The sequence below is a fragment of the Perissodus microlepis genome, chromosome 5 (genome assembly GCF_051167445.1).
Source record: "Perissodus microlepis isolate ML-2025 ecotype Zambia chromosome 5, ASM5116744v1, whole genome shotgun sequence".
NCBI classification, from domain to species: domain Eukaryota; kingdom Metazoa; phylum Chordata; class Actinopteri; order Cichliformes; family Cichlidae; genus Perissodus; species Perissodus microlepis.
Window position 1 is genome coordinate 31,550,316 of NC_140465.1, and position 21,344 is coordinate 31,571,659.

General features: G+C 38.0%; 1 protein-coding gene and 1 long non-coding RNA gene across 2 annotated transcripts in view; one reads left to right on the forward strand and one right to left on the reverse strand.

The window, feature by feature from the left end:
- The window catches only part of asic1b (acid-sensing (proton-gated) ion channel 1b), a 188,781-nt gene that overhangs the window by 108,419 nt on the left and 59,018 nt on the right, over window positions 1–21,344 (reverse strand). The gene's annotated exons all lie outside the window — the stretch shown is intronic.
- The window catches only part of LOC146387638 (uncharacterized), a 58,881-nt gene continuing 56,442 nt past the window's right edge, over window positions 18,906–21,344 (forward strand). The window contains exon 1 of the long non-coding RNA XR_014800305.1: window positions 18,906–19,472. This is a non-coding gene — a long non-coding RNA (uncharacterized LOC146387638). The remainder of the gene's footprint in view (window positions 19,473–21,344) is intronic.

A 21,344-nucleotide genomic window follows, 5' to 3' on the forward strand; every position in this document is an offset into this window, starting at 1 on the left:
TGATATTTATGAAGCACACAGATATGTTGATGAATGACACGTCGTTTTGCCTTATCAATAAATTAATTGTCCATCTTTATCTCTACTAAAACAAAATAGAGAACAATGACCTGACAATTTAAACTCTATTTAACTCTGAGTGTAATTAAAAAATATTTTACATTTAAAACTACAGATAAATTCTTTTTTTTTTTTTGTTGGTTCAAAAACCCAACTGCCTGGAGTAACATTACCATGACAACAAGTCTGGGGTCACCGGAAAGCTTGGCAATTCACGAGGGAAGAGAAATGGAGGAACAATACAATATACGCACTATACTTTATTTCATGATTTGCCCATGAAGGTTACATCTGAATTACTGAAAAAAAATGTTTTAGTCATGTCCAAACTTCCTTTTTCTGAAAAAAAAAATAAAAAAAATCGACAGCCACGATAGTTTAACATCTTGTCTCAGTGAATCAGGCTGCTGGATTTGACAAACACTGCAGCTTACTGGTTGCCCAACTGTCTAACTGACAAGAGGCCTGACTGAGTGTCTGTTTAAATGTCCTGATTTACTTGATGGCTGTATGGGTTTATAATAATTGGCTTTCCAAAATGGCCCTCTCTGGTGGTTGGCTGTACCGCCTGGCTGCATAGCTTTACAGATGAAATCAGAGTAAGAAAAAAAGCCCCACTAAGCTGAGCTGATCTGTGACCAAGTGACAAAATGTGATTTCTGCTGATAAGAGTCTGTATGTGTCTGTGTAAGATAAAGCTGCGCATGTTTTCCTTGTTGTTAGTGTTTTGCTCCCCTATCAATTCTGTTTCCCAACATAGAACGAAGGGAAAATCTCTTGCTAACAAGATGCCTGTAAACACTGGAAAAAGCTAAATTCTGGTGCAATCTAGATTAATGGATAGACTGAAGAATAAGGAAATGTGTATCCTGCTCCAGCTAAATGGGGTTCGCGGCTCTTACTAGACTGAATAAGATTTAGAAATAAACTGTGTCGAGAATGTGGTATGAAGTGGGAGCTATCCAACAGCACTATGCTCTGCTCTCCTCCCTGATCACTCAGATAGTCATTGCTACTCCAAACATGTCTCAGCCCCCTCCTCCAAAACCGTTGCCTGCATTGCCTTTTTCACGGTAAATGTCGTTTTGAAGACCCTTGCCAGCATCTTCTATAAATAACCACCTGATCAACACAGCTGCCACTCATTCATTCAAGGACATTCGTATGTGAGGGGAGCCAAATGCCCCTCTGCCACAGCTATTTGGCATTATTCATGATGGCATTTCAATTAAAATAAGAGCAATGAGTGAAGGTGGATGAGGGAATGAGTGGTATAACATGAATGGATAGACTAATAAATGCAGTCATAAATCCCACTCGATGGCATTAAGTGATAGTGAGGCTTACAGAGAGGGGGGCTTCAAAGATTTTGGAGCGTTTTCAGGTGAACCACACAAAACAAAACTGAGCAGCACTTCTGTAATGTATTGACTGACATGCACACACGAACAACCACGTGTCTAAAGATATGATCCCTTCTGTTCTAGGGCTGTTTTTCATTCTACAGAATCTTCAGAAACAAGTAGGCCAATCAGCTCACATGAAAGCAGCTGACAGCTTTGCTGAGTCTGGACTTTCTCCAACATGAGCTTACAAAGAGCTTCTTACACTTTGTGAAGTGGTTTCTTCTACTTGATAGGAAGATTTGTTTTGTGAAACTGCATGTTTGCTTTAGATGTGACATGAATTTTTAACCACATCCATCACTGAAAGCAAAAAACAAAATAATACAAATAGACATATCACTGTAAGCATAACAGGGGCATAAACACAAAGGCAATAGGACAGCTTGGATTGTTCTAGGACTGCAAAGTATCTTTAAATGTTTTTTTTTCTTCACGGATGAAAGTTTCCTACATCAATAGAGTGATGAGATGTAGGGGAATTAGATTGAATGTGGATAAATAATTATTTCTGTTAGTGATCAGTAACTTTCCACTACAAAAAGGAGTAACATTTGGATGAAATTATTCATAGACTGAATTGCAAAAAACAGAAAATAAAGGCACCGGGATACAAAGCATTTATTTCAGCGTAGAAGGGTTTTGTTTTCCAGACATTTTCTTTGCATTCAGAAAATGCAACCTGTATTTGCCAAGAACATTTTGCCCTATGCCACATTTATTCTTCCACTTAATGTAGCTTAGTTATTTTGTACTTTTGCAATATGAGGTGCTTTGTGCAAAAAGTCATTGTAATGTGATTGGCAGGTATAGTTTTACCATGGTCACTATACACAATGCAAATCAAATGCTAAATCAAAGATGAATTTACATCAATCTTTTCTGTTTATTTGACATCAGTATCATAATATCTATCACATCAATGCCATAAAAAAGCCTGAGGAGATGGTATTGTTGCTCAAATTTGAGTTACAGCTTTCCTGGTTTTCTTGTGCAGCTTTGAAAACTTTCACTCACAGGTTACAGAACGACGGTCACAATCTGAGTCTTTTTTGATGCCTATGAATCCCTAACACTTAATAAAAAGTGCTTCAAAAGACTTGGTACTGTCCTCACTAACTGTGTGTATGCATACAGATGGAGATAGTTCAAATACAGATAGTTCAATAGAACAATTTGATGTATTATTTTTTAACACTAACTATTTGACTTCCATGTTGACTGCAAATTGTACCAAGTGATGGGAAACCCTTGGGTTTCCTCAAGGCTACAGCTTTGCTGTGCCAAGGTTGTAGTCTTATCAAAGTATTACCTTTCAGTGAGGTCAGAGTTTAAGAGATACAACAAAACATTTGTCGCCACCTTTTCCACTTCAGTAATATATGCAGTCAGTGGCCTGAAACAACCTTGTTGTCAAAGCACACAAGTAATCGCTGACATCGTTCTTGTAGACATTTAAGTAAGCAGTATCGGCCTTGTTTACTGAAAAGCTCTTAGCCGCACAAGGTGTGCTGATAGGTTGTTGTTGTTGTTGTTCCTGAGGTTGTGGCACACAGTTTAAGGGGATGTTTGTAAGTTTAAAAAGGTCACAAAAACAGACAGGAAAAATAAATTCAATATGCCTGTAACAGCAGACAATGTCACTCTCAACAGAGTGTGAAAACAGGTACACACACATGCACACACAAATTTTTATATTAAGAGAAAATTCAACTCGTGCTCTACTGAAGCAAAATCTACATGATGTGCTAATGGCAAATAATTATTATCACAAAACTCTCTGTTCTTTTATACAAAATAGATGTTTACACACAGCTACAATATCTGGAGTGGATGAACCAAAATCCTGTTAGAAGGAAAAAAAAACTGTATTTATATAAACAATCACTGACCACTGAAAACTGTCTGAAACTGTCATGGTCGTTGTTGCCAGACAGGCTGATCTGCGTTTTGCAGAAACTGCTGAATAATTTCCCTGCACAACCATCTCTAAAGTTTACAGGGAATGATTCCAAAAAGAGAAAATATTGAGTAAGCGCCAGTATTCCGGGTGAAAATGCCTTGTTGATGTCAGAGGTTAGAGGAGGATGGCTAGACTGGTTCGAGCTGACAGGAAGGCAAGAATAATTCAAATAAACACTTCTTATCACCAAATGCAGAATAACATTTCTGAATGCACAACATGTTGAACCTTGAAGCAGATGGGCTACACCAGCAGAAAGCTATTCCTGTCAGCTAAAAGCAGGAAACCTAGGGTATGGTTTGAATGGTCTCGCCAAATCTAGACAACATAAGATTTAAAAAATGTTCCCTGGTGTGATGAAACTTGATTTCTGTTGCAATATTTGGATGGTAGGGCCAGAATGTGTACACAACATGAAAAGCATCTGTTTTGTATCAGTGGTTTAGCCTGCTGGTGTGGGGGAGAGTATCTTGGGCCACTTTAAGCACCTCAAAACCAAGATCATCATTTAACCATCACAGCCTACCTGAGGCTGTGGTGTATAGCTCATATCTCTCGGCTTATGTAGAATTTTGGATGTATTATTTTTGGTTCAGTGATGCCCAGACATTTACTAGAAGCTAAGTAAGTGACCTGATGAATGGTCTCAGCAGGACAGATCTACCCGGTCTCTGCACCTGTTCATTGCAATGGCCAATAGCAATGTATGAAGAAACTGAACCATGCAACACTATAAGCAAGGTATCTCTTATCTATTTCTTGGTTACTACTTCTACGAGCAAATATTTGTCTTCATATCTTCTAATCTTCCTGCGTTGTCAAAATTTTAAATAATATAAACTGTAACTTTATCTCTTTCTACATTAAAATTTCACATGCCTGCCTAAGAGTTTGGAGAAAAATAACATGCTCTGGTAACAAACTGTTGGTATTTTGTCAGTTATTTGCCTCAAGAAAAGAACCACATAGTGGTAAATAAGAAAACACTGGCAACAGGTAAACGTCTTTCACAGTAACTTACAACTTAAAGCTTATCATAGCCTTGAAACAGTACAAGATGTATATCGAATTTGAGTTAAGAGGGTTCCAGTCATAAACAGTGCAGGGCCAGCATTGTTCGGAGAAGAGCTGATTGGTTAAAATAGTAAACAGTAAACTTCAGTGTCTGTGAGGTGAAATTTCTTCTGCAGCCAAAAAATGTATTAGTATTGTTTACTGCTTCCACATCATCTCTGCATAATTCAAAACATTTTATCACATCTACAATTCAAGGTTACCTGAAGGCAGGTTGGTATATAAAACATGTCATATAGCTTTATACTGTTTTCACAAGTAAGAAAACCATAAACAACCTCTATTCATTTTTTTTTTTTTTTTTTGCAAGACTGCATAACTCTAAGACTATCAGGAGACAGCAAATGTCTAAAAGGCACTTGAAATTAGGAGTTATCTATTGTAGCTCCTAAAACATTAAACTCCTTTTCTCAAAAAGAGAATCCTTTCAGGAAGAGGATTTCTTACAGCGGTGTCCTGTGACTGCTTGTGCTTTTTTCAAGGGTTTTTTTTCTCACTTTTCTTCAACACACGAAACACTAGTCATGCATTTAATTGTTTGTGAAACTCCTGATAATTAACATTGAGCACAGACTTCAGGGTTACCTAACAAGCCAGTTAAAATCAGCTGAAATGTACCTCAGAGGCACAAGCCTCGATTAAAATCCTACATCTGTATTCAGCACAATGGTTTCATTCATTGTAATGGAACAATGTAATCTGGAGTGAGCGAAGTGAAAGACAAACACTATGGATATACACAAATTTATCTGCCAAGAAAAATCTATGAAGCACTGCCAGAAGGGATGTTGCTCCTAAAAAACTCTTCCTCCCTTGAGTCCCCTCCTCCGAGATAATGAGGCATCTAGCAAAGACTGCCTCCAAACATAGCATTCTGGGAAATACACCTACGCGAAAGGGGCTCATAGGTCAATTCACTTACATAGCTGAACCACCCTGAGCGGATCCAGCAGAGGTGAGAGGGAGACATGGATGCATGTCTTTAAATGACTGCCTGCAGGGGATGTGGGACCAAAAACAAGCCAAGCTGAGATACAAGTGAAACACGTGGAGAACAGATGGGCAGGGGGAACTTAAGCTGCATAATACTTCAAGTGTGTATCAGTGCACACACACACACACACACACACACACACACACACACACACACACTAAGACACGTATACAAAACCACAGAGCTCACAATACGATTCCTAGCCACCCATACAAATGGTGCAAACCTTAAAGCACATCTCTTTTAACTTTTAAGACCCAGCAGTAGAGATTATCAGCAAGCAGAAATCCAGCAAAATTTGTCTATCAAAGCTTCCTTTAAAGCCATGATTCTCAGTTAGTTTGCCAACTTTATGACTCCCTAATTGTCCTTCCAGCCCTCCTAAGAATCCACTTTCTTTTAATTCCACACTTTGCTTCACTGCTCATCTGTTTCGCAACTTTCCTCTGCACTACCTGATCCTCTTCAGCCTCTTGTGCAATTCCCATCTCTCTTCTTAAGTTCTCCACAGAGGGCAGATCATTCATTACTTTGGCAGGAAACAATCTACCGAAGGTCTCATATAATGAATCTATCAGAGGGTTACTTACACACACACGCACAACGTGCAAACACACATGGATGCCAGAAAATCAGCTGGAATCAGCTCATCAGAATCACACTTCTCTTGACTGAAACAACCCCAGTTCAGTTTGTACACCATGTGTCTTCCAATTAAAACATCAGACCATTTCACTATTACAAAGGCAGACTGTGAACACAGGCTGATAACGGGCCTCATATAGTTTCTCATAAAACTTGGGGAAAAGTAATTCTTCCACCCCTTCCCTCTTGTTCAATATTTACAACACCATTAATGTATGACAGCACTTTTTCTCCTGGAATGTCAGTTTGTGCTTGGTTGATACAGAGTTTCATAGTATTCAAAATGACACAAGACATAGTAGGCCCTTAATCAAATGTTACAGAAAAGCAATTCTCTCCAAGGTGACCTGGTTTGCTTTGCACCAAGTCACAGTAATGAGCATTTTGAAGCCATAGCAGAGACAGGTAACAATCGTTCGTCTCTGTATCCATCATCAACACTGCATTTGCCATAGTCAGACAGTCAGCATATTGAAGAGAAGAAATGACAAAGGGAAGAAGAAAGAACTCACGAAAGTGAAAAAGAAACAGAGCATGGTAAATAATATCCACAAATACCTAATTATAGTATACAAAAACGCAAACATAAAAACTCATTTCACATTCTGCAATTTTCCGTTTTTCCATTTATTTGCAGTTGACAGGAAAGACGCCACCACTCTCATTCTGAAATGAGCCTGAGGTTGTTTACTGAGTAAACACAGACAGAGTGAATTCCCTGTCATAAAGAATAATAGTCATTAGTTAACAAAGAAATAACCTAATCACAGTGAGCTGCATTCAAGCCCGTTTTGATAAATACAACACCAGGGCTAAACTGCTGCAGTGACGCCAGTGCAATAATCATGGAGAAGCTCTTACCCAGACAGCAGATGAACATGACCTGGAATCTTTGAGATCCATTTGTCTTTCCTGCCGCTCTCTTGCTCACTGCTGATTCCTTATTGAATAAATGTTAAGTCAACCTAGGCAGCGATGACACATTGCAGTCTACAAAACAGGCCCTTAATTGAAACCTATTTATCACTTAGGATAGCTACGTTGTTGAGGATGGGAAGAAGAGTAGGAAGCCACAAAATTGAAGCAAAAGCAGAACTGAATGAAACATGAGTGGTTGTTATAATAACAGCTTTCACTGCTCCGATTACAAGCGCGAGGTTTAATAACCATAATTTTTTTCTTTAATGAGAATGAATTGTAGTATAAATTACACATTCATTCACAATTAGTTCAAAACCGAATGTTACGGTTTTGACAAACGATTGCAGGTGTACTGAAAGATATGACGGACATGTACGAGGGAACAAGTTACATTAATGTGAGGGAACATGTTGCTGGTTACGTGACTGTTTGTATGTACAATATGTGTGTGGGCCTGCAGGTGAGCTGTTATGTGTCTTTATGTGAGCATTTATGTATTCTCCTGAAGTATACCTTGTGACATGGACCTGGAGTGTAATTAATCAGACGAGCCAGGAAGCACATCAATCACTGCTGTCTGTGACATGGCCATAAAATGCAGCACACACACACACACACACACACACACACACACACACTGGGCAGTACTTCCCAGTAGGTTTCTAAGAACAGACCAAGCAGCCCAAGCATGAGTGCCTGCCTGTCCACCCATCATCTGTAGTACACATCAGTGTTTCAGGACTTACACTGCATAGTGAAAAATACAAGCTCCAAGTCTTGCTCTCTGTAAATGGTTTGAAAAAACAAAAACAAAAAACAAAACTAAAGATTTCCAGTGACCTTGTTAATTTACAACGTTAAGCTTGGGTGAATACAGATATATGCAGCATGTTAGTTCAGTTCATCGTGCTTTACTGGCCTGGCGGATCTGATAAATATTTCAAAACAAAAAAACAAAATTGCAGATGTCCTCCTTTCATGCTACTTACAAAGCAGACACAATGTATTTATAAAATATCACCCTAAAAATATCCATAGTATCTAAGTACATGACTGTCCTGTCATGTTTAGTTCATGTCTTTTGTTGTAAAATATATACACGACATACGAAGTAACAAGCTAGCTCCCTGTGTCCTAATCAGAGCTCAGTAAGTAAGTGGCTGATTTTTTTATATAATAGGATGATAATAGGTTGTGCTTTAGCTCACAGTAATATCACAAAGACGATGAGTTCAGAGGCTCACATGTTCTTTTCCAAGAACTATTTTTGCAGCGCAATACACACGTGAGGGTCAAGTATAGCAATTTGACATGGAAAGTGTTTTCCAGCTGTGTATAGAGCACATTTTAACACATGAATATCTGAGCAAAGCACCAGATAAGCTCTTTGTAGTTGCTTTCATTTCAGGGGTCACACTACTATTGATTGCTTACACTGTACAACACCACGATCGTGTATATGCTTACTGTGCTTAAAATAATATAGAATATCTGTTTTTCTGTGGTCTTTGAACTTGAACTACAAGTTTTCTTTCTTTCTTATGTTCGTCTTGCACGTTGGTCCACAACTGAGCTATATTAAATTGCATCTGAGGTGACATCCTGATACTAATCTGCAGGGGCGGATCTACAGGGAGGCAACTTCCCCCTACTGTAGAGCCTCGGCCCCCCCAGCTGTCCCCGTAACTTTAATGTCCTTAAAATACTTGTAAAAACGAATTGTTTGTTTGTCCAAAAGGATCACATAGCCTTTGTTTTCTTAGAAGAGATAATGATACCATAAATAAATTTAAAGTGTTTTTGTGGATATTTTGTTGGATTTACATATAGGGAATTTTCACATACTTCACGGAAGAGGTACGTGCCACCCATGTAAAAATTTCTAGATCCACCACTGCTAAGCTGTCTTCTTTGAATTTTTTGTAGCGTTTGTGTGTGTGCAGGGCTGTCAGAACACAGCTGTGTTAAGTTAAAGCACTGGGCTTTCTGTTAGCATTAGGCACTGTACATAGACCTGACAGATAAGAAAATGAAAAGCTGTTGCTGTGCACCAGAGGCGGGAAGTAATGAAGTACAAATACTTTGTTACTGTACTAAAGTAGAATCTTCGGGTATCTGTACCTTACTGGAGTAGGTTTTTTTTCTGACAACTTTTTACTTTTGCTCCCTAAATATTTAAACTAATATCTGTACTTTCTACTCCTTACATTTTATCAAACCGATTTAAGCCTTAACAGTAGCACATGAAAGGCAATCTTATTCGTTTATTAATCACCAGGGGATGTCGAATAAAAATAGATCAAAGAGGCTCAGTTGTGTGCCATAGTCAGAGGTTATAGTGGGTTTTGTTTTCTTTTTTCTTCTGGCACAACACCAGAACGACTGGAGGTGTCCGTAAGTTGTGGTCACAGTACTTCAGCACAAATGAGGAGCGAACATAAAGGGAGGGACTTTTGTTAAGTGGTAGGTAATTCCAAATGCAATGTTTCTATCAGCTCAACAAACATCAGCAACAAACGCGCAAGTCCTCATGTTTTCAAACAATAACTTACAAAATTTTGTTGTACATGCTCAATGACAGTAAAAGGCTATTCAAAATAAGACACAGGGTCTGTACATGTGACTTTTTTTTTCATATCGTGAAACATGCTGTAAAACAAACTGAGGTAGACAGTGTTATTTGCATGAGAAATACTCTGCAGTTTGTTTGCTGTACTGTTATGGCTTAAAGTAAAGGACTGTGTGAGTGGTGAACACTGGAAGCTTAGTATAAAGTTAGTAAATACAGAATGTTGTCAAGTTAGAGAATGGAAATTAGCCAGGACATCTCATGAAACATCTGCTCACATCTGGTTGAAGTCAGGTGTATAAATCCACAAAGAGCAGCACGTCAGCTCATCACAGCCTGTACATTCAGAAAATCTACTGGAGCTCTCAATAGAAATTATTGTGAGTTGTGCTTCTTCCCTCACCTGCTGTAAACCGCTTTAACATCTTTTGTACTACTTATAGCACAAATGGAGGATCTAGAGGCAAAGTCGCCCTATAGAATGTAGGCAACATTGTATACATTTCTTTTCATGTTCTACATAACTGATTCAAGCTCAATACATTTATTAAAATTAAAATTTAGAATTAAATCTGCATCTGCTGCGAATAAACATTATATTATTTTATTATTCCATTAATACATTAATAATATATTAAGCATTTTGAGTTTCTTATGTTTTGGTTTATTTTTGCATTATGGATTATTTCTTATTCTCTGGTACTTTGATTATGATTATAAATATGTCTTATTCTTGGTGAGGGATTAGTTCTTATGTTCATGGTATTTCTCGGGATTATAAGTTATATGCTGTTTACTTTGTGATACTGGGTTTATTATTGTATTAGTAGGTTTTGTTCAGTGTCAAGTCCGCCTCTCTGTCTAGCCCATGTCTTGGTAAAGTGTGGTTTCCTGTTTTATTGTGAAGGTCTGTGTCTTATGTTAGTGTGTCCAGCTTTGCTCTCCCTGTCTCGTTAGCCCTGATCTCTCCCAGCTGTGTCTCCCTCCTGTCTTCCATTCCCTGATTACCTCCCTGTGTATATTAGCCCTGTGTTTGCCCTTGCTCAGTGTTGCGTTGTACCCTCAGATCCTGCCTGTGTGTTCCAGTTAGTGTTTTCATGTTTGGTTTCTGTTTTGTTTGGTGCCAGCAATAAAGCTGAGGTTTTCAGTTACATCTTTACAGTTTTCAGTCCTGCACTTGGATCCACATCTCCACCTGCCCGCACACAGAGCCCTGACAAATACACCATAAGGTTCAGTTAGCATTGCACAAAAATAGCTCCAAAGAGTTACTTTTTATTTTCATACTTTAAGTACATTTTGAGGCTGTAACTCTTTCACTTTTACTTGAGTAAAGAATTTGAATCAGTACTTCAACCTTTGCTGGGGTAATTTTCAACAGTAGTAAATGTATTTCTACTTAAGTACAGAATTTCTACTTTTGCCAAGTCTGCTATGCACAAATACTGTGCACCACAAGTTTAAAATTATAAGATAAGTAATATAACAAAATATGTGCCAGCCCAGTTGTTTGTCATTTAAAATACAGCTTAGACTGATCAACTGAGACATCATAGCCTTTTAACTGTATTCTAAAAGTAGTGTATTACACAATCTACATAATCACCCATCATTGTAGCAAAAAGTTCTCTTCTGGCTGAAGGCAGGAAGGCTTGCATTCTTACACAAAAAGAAGAGGTGTCAAAAGTAAACAAAAGTGCTCTTTTACTACTTGATCAAGTAGAATTATATATACTTGTGTTAAAATCACTCAGATAAATTCTGAAGTACAAATTCTTCTTTACTTAAAAGTTTTTAAAAAAAGTACAGGATCTGAAATTCAAAGTATGAAATAGAAAAGTAGCTCTTTGATAGACAATACTGTCAATTCACCAAACTATGGTATACTAACCTGTTCATTCTGCACTAAACTGCATTTTATTTGACACAAAGTTAATATATCTCTGTATATTTTGCATCGTGTTTGACAATACGAAGAAAAAAAACTAACTTCTAACTAAAAAAAGAATGACATTATATGTAAACTTTAAATTTCCAGTTTATTAAATGTCACTGAGCAATCCTTACCTTTAAATATAACCTCTCCTCCTCCTCTCCTGTCCTATTTTTCTTACATCTCTCTCCATTTCTGAGTGAAATTATCTTTTTATTATTCTTATTATTCTTTCTGTCCCTGGGAACTACAGCAGACACACTGTGTAACAAGCTGCACACAATGCAACTGATAGAAATGATGCATTTGAAATGACCTGACAGTGTTACTCCCTTTATGCTAATGTTAAGATTTTTTTTCACACAATAGTACAACTTGTAATTGTTTGCCACAAAAAGTCGTTTCAGGAAATACCTCGATTTGGTAACTAGGACATGAAATGAGAGCCATTAACATGAAATGGAAACAACTTGCCAGTAAACCTGTGGTCAATTTAGATTAGACTAACAATCTGGAGCATGGGACATATATTGTGATAATCACACCACTAACAATTTTAACCATTAACTGCTAACACTGCGGTCACTCCCATATATTTCCACATGACTGACATATTTAGAAGAAAAGACTGAATCAAATGATTATCTCCAAATTCTCTTGTTAGTAATTTTGCAGCTGTCCAGGTATAAAAACTCACACCTTTATCTTTTTATTGTATGGATTTTGTGCCGAGGTAATAACCAGTATACATCCATCCAACTTCAATCTGTGGTCTTATCAGCCGGAATAACTACAGGCGTGCGGGGCCTTTAATGTCCAAATTTGCCGGCCTTCTTAGTGAGTCAATAAAGACCCTCCTTGGAGGTTTGCTCAGGCAGAGCCACTGGCATCCTGACATATTACTCCACCACTAACAGAGTCTCGGGAAAAGATTGGTGTTTCACAATAACCCAGTACTGGACTGTTGACAGACTTACTACAAGGTAACAGGGAACTGGTTTTATATTGCAAAAGTGCAATTTCTTGTAGGCTCTTACCACCTTTCCATCTCATAGAAAATATCTAAGCATATTCCTCAGGGTGTAAGTAAATAAAATTTAAGACTTTTGGGACCAACTGTCCTAAATATTATTATTAGAGCAATAACTACTTAACTGAAGACCAAACTTTTAAAAGCAATACACATTAAGAGTAAAAACTAGTTTAACAGTACAGTAACAAATGTTATTGTTACTGTTCAAACAATATTCACTGTCCCATGTTTACGCACATTTGACAGACAGGACATTTGCCTTCATAAGCATTTCAGGACACCTGTTACCATTAACCATGTTTATGTATATAAAAACTGCCTTAAATGGTTAGTATAACTGTATAGCACAGCCTTAATGATCCTTTCACTTTGTGAAGAGGGAGTAAAAATAGCTACATTGTGTTGAAAACTGTCACTGATCTGACTTCTAAACATCTATACCCATCTAATAGAAGGTTTAATGCTTTTTAAAGGTCCCACATTAGTAAATCTTTATTTTAATACTTTTTAAGGACACACATTGTAGGAAGGTTGAAGTGTGGTGAGAAAAATGTAGCTACTCAGTACTGGTTACTATTACTAAATAAAGAGAAGGAGAATCCAGTCATGTCACTTCACATCACGTCAATCCAAATCAATCCAAATCCTGTGTGAGCAAACCTTTTATGTGTGAAGCTTTAAAAGGAAATACATTTATTTAGTAAATGTGAAGTCCTCAAGCCAAGCATTTATGTATTTGTCTGCTGTATGAAGGGTGACTAATCCTCTTTTAGTCTTTGGAGAGGGCAAAGCTTTAATGATGGGTTTCGCAATTTGCTTCTCTTCACAAGCCCACAAGGGGCCTATGCTGCTGGTCCATCTATGAACGGTGGAAAACAGGGGTCAGGACCACTCCTGAATCTGTTGAAAGCTGACCATTGTCTGCTTAGGAGGTTAATGCCAGGTAGCTGTTGAGTAGGTTATGAAAACAGATCTTTGGCTGTTTGGGACACAACTGGACTTTTTCCCCAGTAGAGCGTGTACGGAAGTCAGTGGCGTTATCTTTCTGATTGGTCAGCTATTGAAAGCACATTGATTGATTTAGTTTTTAGACCCACATCTAGCTAGTAAGTGTTATGCAGTTTTAGCTCAAACCATTTTTTACTTGACAAAAAGAAAAATGGACCAAATTGGAGCCCAAAAGCATGATGTGAAGATTCCTGACATAATACAAGACGTAATTATAACTATTGTAGAAAATAGTCATGGTAGCTTCTAAGGATAAAATTTATACTAACTAAAGATTTATACTAACTCATACAGCAGCTTATCAGTGATAAACGTTGCTATACTATAATGATGTGGAATTTGAAGCAGTAAAAAGGATGAATCACAAACAGCAGCATAAAACAGCATTTGCAGTGCTCTATGAGAAGAGATTACAGTGGATTATTGCAACAGATGTAACTATAAACACCTTTGGTTTCTTATAGCTCTTGTAGCTGAACATGATCAGTGTGTCCAGCATCTGGTGTTCATATATCAAGTACCCACTGAACAGACACACAAACACACACAGGCAAGCTACTTGGAGAGACAGTGAAAGACACCAACAAGCTCAGATAAACAAACGTCAGAACACAAACATGACAGAGGACAAATGAGATACACTGCATCGATACTTAAACACCCAGAGAGGAGATGTCCTTCACGTAGGACCTCAGCAGGTGGAACGCCCCCTGATGTCTGCCAGCCATTCCCTCTGCAGTATCCTGTCTGGTCCCAGCACATCTGATTACCTCTGTCTGCCCCCATGTCCATCCCTATGTTCTTGGCTGATTTCTTTCAACCCCTCTGAATCTTTCCTTCTCTTTCTCTCCCTGTCCGCTTTCTCAGCCTGTAGCTAAATCTGTCTTTGCACCTGTCTGCTTGCTTCCCTCCAAGTCCTCTGTGCACAGTCAACGCTTCTTACAAAAGATCCCACTGTTTAGCTATATGCCACAACTGGTACGATCCACTCCCACTTGGGATTAAGCTGATAAATTTAAATTGCATGGTATGGTATAGATAGACATAATTGGAAAGATTAACTAGCGTGGCCCTCATTGCCATGCATGGCTAAAGATTCCATAGGACAACAGATTGTGTTTGTGTGTCACCCTTGCTCTCCATCTGTCTGCTTCAGTCCTGCTCCTTCTGTACATCTTTTCTTATCATCGTCATTTCTTTCCCAGCACACCTTACTTTACACTTCCTGACATTCTGATCAGACAGTCTATGTTCCCGTCTCCCTGGCTAGATGACTGTCATTTCCTTCTGCCATATCTGTCTTTCTCACACACTGTCCCTATCTGTTAATAAGGCCATTAGTTGTCCAACATGTTGGCTGTCTCATCATCCGACTCAACAGCTCATGTAGTAGGAGACACAAAGTGAGGTGATATCCATGTCCTTTATACACTAACACAAATACAGACACATACAGTCACATATAATTTGCTAAAAATACTGATACACCGGTTTTCTAGCTTAGGTGGTGTCTATAAATACAGGAACATTATTTATTGATGGAAAATTATAGTCTTTCTTATGACTCCTTACAAAATCATCTAGTGATTAATATAATAGCTAAGCTATTTCCTTGAGCAACTGACATGTTATACCAATTTTAGCATTAGTTGTTGTAACTTAGAACTCAGTCGTGCTACTAAGTTTGTTAAAAGATGTTTGCTGAAGTTAGAATAACATAAACTGCTTAAGGGCCTATTATCTCATGACTGGGGAGTACAAAATGACGTCACAGTTGCTGGCATGAGCTGCTCCTTGGTGTGTGTTCATCTGTTCGTGAACTTCACCGTTTTTGCAACCTGCCTGTGTGGTGCAGTTGGTGCGCATGACGCAGCTGAGTTAAAGACAAGTTTGCAGTCGTGTCAGTTTTTTCCTGGCATTTCAATGTCTGTGCAAAGATTCTCAAAGATTCAAAGACTGTACTGGAGATGTTGCAACAGCTTGAAAAGATGAGACATTCTGGACAGAAAGGATTCCAGTTCTGACTTCTTCTACATCTATGCCAGCTCTTATGTGAAGGTTTTCTCTGAGTGGAAACATCTGATAGAAGCTATTTCTCAGAAGAATTCTGCAGCACGTATGATCTACCCCTGATAATCGGGTGGTGATGTCACAGTTGGCTCACAGCAATACAAATGTAGCAACCCTAAAGTCACTTTTATGTCGACCTTGCCTGCAACTTGCTTAAGTAATTGATTAATTAAGCCACAGTATAATCTGAAGATGAAAAGTAAGGAAAAATACAAATAATAGTCTGAACTATATTTGGACAGCAAGGAAGGTTTAGTGTGAGGAATTTAATGTGCGGCAGATGGAATAAAAAAATGCTCTAAAAAGGATTTATGTTTATGTTTTGTGTAAACTTGAATTAAACACAACAAAATCAAACAAAAAGCAACAACAAAAAAAGAAACCCAAAACTGCTGCCAAAACCCCCATCATGGCGATGCTTTTCATCTTCCCAGAAAATTGAAGTATCTTTATTTTTCTTCCAAACAAATGTGAAGCACGTACAATTTTACAATTATTTAGTTAACTTTTTTTTTACTCATTACATAACCTAGTATTATTTGTATTAATACCTTCACTAACTGTAATTGCAGGAGTAAAGAAGAACAAATCAAGAATAAAAATCGTTTTAAAGCAAAATCTTCAGAGTTCATTCTGGTTAAACACTACACTTAAGAGCTAATTTACACAGAAATACGTGGTGTAGTGGGCCATACTGAGTATTGATTTTTACAGCAACTTCAGTTCATATTACTCAATATTAAATGCAGGTCTGGCTTTCAGCATGAAATAGCAAACATTCAAAAAGATGGGCGGTATGTTAACCTTCTTCCAAAGCTTCTGGCTCTCTCTTCTTTTGCTTAATGTTGCTTTTCCCTTATTTGTCAAGTGTCACTTTCTTCTCTTTTCTGTCTCATTGTCTTTTCTCTCTTATCCGTATGTCTTTTCTTCCATCTTCCCTTTGTCAATTCATTCCATCACAATCTCTTCCCCTGTCCACCTAATCTCATCTCCTCACTAGCTCCCATCTTGCATTCTCTCTCCCTCTCCCTCTCTGCTGTCTTTCAACTCAGTTATTCCAGGACAGTGAATGAGAGATGGGGGTCAGCCTGTTGATGCTGGTGTCAGTGAAATCTTATCGGCTGACTGCAGCTTTAGAAAGAGAATTCACCACAGAACACCTGTAATATTGCTTCTCCAACAACACATTCAAGAAAGTGAGAGATCAGCGTCAAATCTACATCTATGTCTTAGTCCTGTCACTTTCTGAGTAGCCTGTTCACCTTTATCCATGACGTTTCATGGATAACAATTTAAATTTCCATGATTATATAGTCAACATCTAAAAGTCAAACATCCTGCTGGCTGGCATCATCTAACATGTGCCACATAATGTGTGTCCCATCACTAAAATACCAGCAGCCTAAATCTGTTATTGTCTTCCAACCCCCATTTATAAAGATGTTCTACTTTCAGTGCTGTTAGTGCTTTGTTCTTTTGCACAACTGCCCACTCTCAGTGGTTTCTGTGAGTATAGTTCACATATGTCGCCTCAATAAAAGCTTATTGATTATCTTCCCTTTCCTTTCTGCCTCAGTTGTTTCAAATAATTTCACCAGTTTTAGCAATTTTGAAGCTCTAGGCAACATTACAATGTAATATTTACAAATAATTTATTGAGTTACTACTGTTGTGGCACATATGTAAATGTGTTAAATTCTCTCACTTTGGGGATGCTCATGTTGATCCATTTTTCATTTGGTAACCCTAACTCCTTCAACCAGCTGCACACAACAAACAAAACCTCCAGTTCTGCTGTTAGTGTTGTAAAATTTCACTTTACAGTACATGGCTATAACATTGGTGTCCTTTTCAAGTTCATCTTCAGCAACTTAAGCACATATATTGTGCCTTTTGTGCATGCAGTAGGACAAACATTACGATTTAACACTGATTTATCGATATCAAAATGTCTCTGTTTTCTACCTTGTGCCACTGCTGACATAAACATAAATCGTGGTGTAAATCAACACTCCTCATTACAGGCTTTCTGTTTGTGTCCTGCAACAGTCTGTTTGCGGTCTCCTCCCACCATCATCTGGTTACTGTGGTTAACACTTCCTGAAGGATACTTTTAAAAATATTTTACATGCAAAAATAAAACATTTTTTACTTCTTTTCGGCAGCCTGTCACTGGTGATTCCCCATCTGGCTGCCTAACTGGCCTGCCCCAAATATTTTAACAGGAAGATATGCTAGAACAAGAGATCTTAAGCTTAAAGTTTCCTCTCAGAACATCATAGTGTCATTCTTAGGAATGATCAAATAACTTGACTCATATGTGCACTATAACCACAAGTTACTTTGTGTTTCAAGCTGCAAGAAATGTCAAAATGCAATCATTTGTCTGTTATTTAGATATTTGGACTACTTGGACATGCTTTCAGGATGAACACATACACTCCCTTTTCACTTCATTAGTTACATCTTACTAGTGCTGGGTTAGACTGTCTTTTGCCTTCAACGCTGCCTTAATTCTCAGTGACACAGATTGAACAAAGTTCTGGAAATATTCCTGAGATTTTGGTCCATATCGACATGACAGCATCACATAGTTGATGCAGATTTGACAGCTGCATATCCCAAGAGGTGCCTTCTTGGATTGAGTATAATGTCATATTCAAGCAATCAGTTTGTGATGATTTGAGCCTCGTGATGTGGTGCACTATCCTGCTGGAAGCAGCCATCAGAAGCTGTGTACACTGTTATCAGAAAGGAATCTACATGATCAACAACACTACTCAGATAGTTTGTGATTTTTAAATGATACTCAGATGGTAGCAAAATTACACCACCAGCAGCCTGAACCATTGATGCAAGGCAGGATTGATCCATGATTTCATGTCATTATTATCAAATTCTGATCCTCCCACAAGAATGCTGCAGAAAACATTGCTTACAATACAAAATATCTCTAATTTTTTTATTGTCCAAATTTGGCAAACCTGTGTCAATTGTAATCAGTTTTCTGTATATAGGAAAGAGAAGTGGCCTAAGTAAGCCACTCTGCTTTAAAATTCAACAAGTCGTGCACTCAGTCAACCAAGGTATGCCCTTCTGGGTTGGTATGTTGATTACTGTAATTGTCGGGCTATAAGCCGCTACTTTTTGCACAAGCTTTGAACCCTGCAGCTTTTAGTCAGGTGCGGCTTTTCTATGGATTGTCCATGATTTTTGTCATATCGTAAGATGATTTGTTTTATTTGTTCCGCTGTTGTACGGCACTACGTTGCCTGGCGGAAGGGCATGTGATCAGACACACAGTATCGGGGTTCAAGAGTGGTATGTTGGTCACATGTCCATCCGCCAGGCAACATAGTGCTGTATAAGTAGCACGAAAAACAAACTTCAAAGTAGCGCTACGCGTTCAGCGGGAGGCGTGGATGATGAGCGGCGATAAACTTGCGAAAAGCAAGTTATGCTCAACTCCACCGGTGGAATCTGACAGCATGGGAAAGTGTGAAAACATCCATGATCACCAACGGATTTCGAAGGGCTGGACTGCTGCATGATGGAGAGGAGGACACCGCCACGGCCCTTCTGAGGGTGTTCGACTCTGACACTGACAACGAGGATTTGTTTGGTTTTGAAAGTGACAACGAAGGAAAGAAGCTGAGAGTGGATGACGTAGCCATCCTGAGCCTGTTCGTATCCGACACTGGAGAAGAGGACTTTGGTGGTTTTAGTGCGCAGGAAGATGGTGGTGAATGACTGACTTTTCTTCTTGTTAAAGCCGTGTCACTGCACCTGAGCCTAAAAGGTAGGCTGAATCTATTTTTCTGGTGTGCTGTAGGTTATTGTTATGTACTACATTTGTTACTCATTTATGAAGCACAGTACATGTTTCGTACTTGTAATTACCGCTACTTGTACATATACCTAAAAAGTTATGCAAATATGTACCCATAACTTGTTTTTCAAAATATTAATAAAAGGGGTGTCTCCAAACAGCCATCTCTTTCCTGACAATTCCCTTTGTGCATATTCTCTTACATATGATAAGTCAACACTGAAACACCTGCGGCTTTTAGTCAGGTGCGGCTAATGTATGTACAAAACAGGATTTTCCCCTGATTTTAGCTTGTGCGGCTAATATTCAGGTGCGCTTTGTAGTCTGGGAAATACGGTAATTTGGTTGATTATTGTTGCCTTTCTATCAGTTTGAAGCATTCTCCTCTGACCTCTTGCATTAACAATCCTGAGAACTGCTGCTTACCTGCACTTTTCTGGACCATTCTATATAAACACTAGAGATTGTTGTATGGGAAAATCACAGCAACCATACCACGTTCAAAGTCACTTAATCACCCTTCTCCTCCATTCTGATGCTTGGGTTGAACTTCAGCAGGTCATCTTGAACTTCAGCATGCCAAAGCGCACTGAGTTGATTCCATGTTTCTGATTAGAAATTTGGATTACAGAGCAGCTGAATACTGCACTTAATGTGTGAGTGATCTTGGGAAATAAAATCAAATAGAAATGCAGCTGAAAATACAGATTACTAATAAAAAAAAAAGATTTTGAAAACAGATGTATTTTTTATCTAATGTATTTTTATCAGTTGGACAAGTACACACAGCAATAGTTACACAATCGTATTACTTAAACATCCTCTACAGAGAAAATAACAAAGTACAGTATAATAAGAGGGGCACCTCAGAGTCAAGCATTTATATTTAATTTGTGTAATATACTGAGATATTTATAATTAGAGCTATTTGTATCTATTAGATCTATTTTTCTTTAGATAACTTTGAAATATATTGTAATATTTAATTTAGTTTAGTTAGTTACTGTTCTAACTGTCTTGGAGCAACTATGATCACATCATTTCCTCGGGGATTTATGACCTATTATGATTATGATTCTATTTCTTCAGGTTCAGTAGATTAATTAAAATGTTTCTCATTTAAAATAATGTTAAAAAGTGCATATCTGCCATCACTAAATTCTGTGGTTGTTTCCATTTTGTTTTCATATCAAAAGCAAACAGCTGTTTTTTTGTTTTGTTTTTTAAAGTCTGCAGCATAGTTCAGCTGACAGCTTCCATACTGCCCTCAACTAACACAATTAAACATGTGTTTGTTTGTACTACACCAGACAAGTTTGTAGCTTCGTTTTAATTAGATGTTTGCATTACTGAAGAGGGTTACCTAACAAAGTTGTAACTGCAAGTTCCATTTTTGCTTTCCTATTTGCTTTGCAAAGAACACATAATGCAAATGCTTTATCAAAGGAGTTCAAACTCAAAGCTTCCTAAACTTTAAAAAAAAGAGAGAAAACGCAACAAAAGACTTTTAGTTAGGATTAAATGTGAGCAGTGATATTTTTAATGAGGTAAACACATAATGGCTCCTGCCTCCAAGTTGCCTTTGGCTTTTTAATTCTCAATCTAAGCTTATCATCACTACCGGTAGCTACTTTAAAAACATACTCAGACCACATGGTTTTGGATCTTTGCCACCCTGGTTTAGGTAGGAAAATATTTAGACAAGTAAAACAAACTCTTTAAGATTCTGATACCTAATCACACTGTATACTGTCAAATTTTCCATTAAGAGAAAATGAACTCTCTCTCTCTATAAGTGGCCCCAGTGCCACAGTTCCTTGGAGAGCAGAACCGAACAGGTTC